A 3,606-nucleotide genomic window follows, 5' to 3' on the forward strand; every position below is an offset into this window, starting at 1 on the left:
CTGAAGAAAATTCTAACTGGGCCCCATTGACAAGGTCACGCGCTATTTATCTTGATATGAGATCACCTTGTCGAGTACATGTGGTTGTGATGCACGTTCCTGGTGTACCTTCATCAAACAGGGAGTCATGATGGGTAAACTGGGCATTGTATATTTTATCTTAGTGTCAATTTGATGGCATGCACTGCTCTCTCACTCAATCATAATAATAATAATAATAATAATAATAATAATAATAATAATAATCATAATACCGACCAGAAACTACCATGGATCTAACCCCTCGTGCAGAATTTACGGAAAATTCACTGACACAATTGATCATGCTTTTTCTTGCCACCCGGTCCTCACTGAAAGGTTGCACCTCATAAGACATGACAGATTAGGGCAGTACATCCACTGGAATGCTTGTAAATACTACAAAATTAATTCCCATAGTAACATATGCAACAGCAACTCTCAGCAGACAGAAGAAGCTGTAGCAAGAATTTCGTCTTCAGTATTTATAGATTTCACTCACGCACATGTACACACACACATACACACACTCATAGACACATTCATACACACACTCATAGACAAACATACACACACACACACACACACGCACACACACACACACACTCACAGGCACAAACTAACTTCTGTTTGTAGAGAAGTATCACAAGTAAATAAGAAACTGCAGCCAGGGGCATACATTTAGACCTCTATACTATTTCTTCTTCTTCTTCTTCTCCTTCTTCTTCTTCTTCTTCTTCTTCTTCTTCTTCTCCTTCTTCTTCTTCTTCTTCTTCTTCTTCTTCTTCTTCTTCTTCTTCTTCTTCTTCTTCTTCTTCTTCTTCTTCTTCTTCTTCTTCTTCTTCTTCTTCTTCTTCTTCTTCTTCTCGTGCTCTTCCTCCTCCATGCTGTTGCTTTTGTTATTGTATTTCGTCCCATTAACATTGCCCTCATGTTTCCGGTCCTTGTGGCCAATAAATCATCACCATACTACTACTACTACCACTACTACTACTACTACTACTACTACTACTACTACTACTTCTACTACTACTACTACTACTTAAGTGTCCTTAAATTGTGAGAATTTATTCCAAACATTTTCCTTTATTAATTAAAAAATATTAATTTAATTGTCAATAAATTTCCATATTTTCCCCAAATTTTATGACGTTTATTTTATTCCCCATGTTTAAGTATTTGAATTTGTCTTAGTCTTCGGTGTTACGTCTCCATCGTCACCGTTGACCCCATGGTGGTTGTCATCATCATCATCATCATCATCATCATCATCATCATCATCATCGCCGTCGTCGACGTCAGAATCATCTTCGACGTTGTCATCATCATCATCATCAAGAGTGTTATCATCATCCCCATCATTGTCATCATCATCAATATTCGTTTCAACTGAGCATTGCGAAATTTGTTGGTAAACTTCAAAGGAACAGAAATATCAAAATAACCATTGAAGTACGGAATTTTAAAGTCAAAAATAAAACATCAATAATAATAGTAACAACAATAATAAAAAGCAATAATGAGAAATTACGCAAAAATATTTTAAAATGAAAAATAACACAATAAATATGCAATATAAACAAATATATGAAGCTGGGAAAAAGTGAAGAGAAAAAGAAATATACTTTTGATGACAATCTGTGAAGTGTTTTATGTGTTTGCAAATGAATACAAATTACAACTACTACTACTACTACTACTACTACTACTACTACTACTACTACTACTACTACTGCTGCTGCTGCCGCTGATGATGATGTTGATGATAATGTCAATACTACTACTATTACTACTACTACAACCACTAATACTAATGCTACTAATACTATTATATGTCCTCCTCGCCATGTAGTAGTAGTAGTAGTAGTAGTAGTAGTAGTAGTAGTAGTAGTACAGCTGCTTCTGCCACTGCAGCTAATGGTGATATCAATAATAATAAGAATAACAATAATAATAATATTATTATTATTATTAATAATCTTTAGAACAACAACAACACCTACAACAACACTTATACCAATAATAATAATAAAAATAATAAATAGGTTTAGGCCACAGGTGCCTCATATACATAAAATAAATTTTGTTTCATAAAAAGGTGAGAAACATGCTTAAATATATAAGACAATAACAAGTAGAACGTCAATAATAACAATTTGCTTTCATTGTTAGCCACAAGAGTATGATTGCGTTTTCCATCCCCATACTTACCAGTATTAACTGTTTCGAACTAAGACACAAAGCCAGCCATTTTGAGTTGTCAAACCATAAAAAGCAATAAAATAAAAGTACTATATTTAGTCATTCCCGTAAAGATGAAATGCAAAATTGACCATGGTGGAATTTTAATATGGAACAAAAAGAACCGAAAAGGAACGCATTTTTACAAAGCTCCAACGATTTTGCCTGCTCATGTTTGCACGCGATATCTAACTTTAAAGAGGGAGTATATCGGTGAGGTCGTTCCCAAGTACATGGGTGGGTCTTTATTCATCAGCTTTGAAATAATTCTTCCTAATTATGGTAGATGATCAAGAAATTTGAAGAACTGGCAATTCGGTTATATTGAACTCACTGAGTAACTGGTACTTATTTTATTGACACCGAAAAGAGGAAACACAAAAATCCTGCTCGGTTGAATTAGAACTCAGAACAGAAAGAGCCGGAAGAAATGCTGCTAAGCATTTTGTCCGGCTAACGAACGTGCAAGCTCGCATACAAACAAGGTATTTAATGTGAAAGGAGCATTCCGTCGATAAAATCGCCCCCAGAATTTCTTGATCGTGATTTACTTAAACAGTCTTCAAATAATAAATGGCTAAGTTCACATCAATTTGTATTGAACTCGGTACATAAAGTGATAATACTACGTATGGTGACAACTGTCCGATGAGTGTGCGATCCTACCAATTATCGTTCAGTAACAACGGCCGTTTTTTTTATTCTCTATTCTCTTCAGCAAAGACGCAAAGATATTTGTAAGAAGAAAACAATAGTATACAATGCAGATGGGTAGTTCACATAAAACTATGGAAAAATCGCAGGAACAATTATAAGTAATTCTTTTATTCGCCATAAGTGCATCGACTGGAGGATACTGTAAAATGATTTGTAAAAAAAAGACAAAACAATGAAATGCCAATGCATATATATGAGCCGTAATAAACAATATGAAATCACAGCAATGATATTGATATTGACATTATTTATGCAACAAAGGCAACGAAATGAAAAAATAAACATTACATAACAGTAACGATACATGTTTCTTTAATTTTTGCAGCAAAATAAACGGAAGTATTTAAGAAGATAGCCTACAAAATGGTAACAATGTGAACAACAGTAGCACCAGCTCCACTGCCGCTAGGCCAGCATCACCACCATCACCGCCGCCAGCATCATCACCACCACCGCCACCATCACGACTACGACCACAACCAATACCACTACCTCCACCACCACCACCACCACTACCCCCACTACCGCCACCACCACCACCACCACCACAACAACAACAACAATAACAGCAACAACGTCAACAACAAAAACAACAACAAAAAGCGTAAGAAATTAGAATTATACACGACA

At 35.4% G+C, this 3,606-nt stretch overlaps 1 long non-coding RNA gene across 1 annotated transcript in view; it reads right to left on the reverse strand.

Moving 5' to 3' along the window:
- Nucleotides 1-1,084: 1,084 nt before the first annotated feature.
- The window catches only part of LOC128247013 (uncharacterized), a 10,891-nt gene continuing 8,369 nt past the window's right edge, over nucleotides 1,085-3,606 (reverse strand). Inside the window, exon 2 of the long non-coding RNA XR_008263415.1 lies at nucleotides 1,085-1,434. This is a non-coding gene — a long non-coding RNA (uncharacterized LOC128247013). The remainder of the gene's footprint in view (nucleotides 1,435-3,606) is intronic.

This window comes from Octopus bimaculoides, chromosome 2 (genome assembly GCF_001194135.2).
Source record: "Octopus bimaculoides isolate UCB-OBI-ISO-001 chromosome 2, ASM119413v2, whole genome shotgun sequence".
In the NCBI taxonomy this organism is placed as follows: domain Eukaryota; kingdom Metazoa; phylum Mollusca; class Cephalopoda; order Octopoda; family Octopodidae; genus Octopus; species Octopus bimaculoides.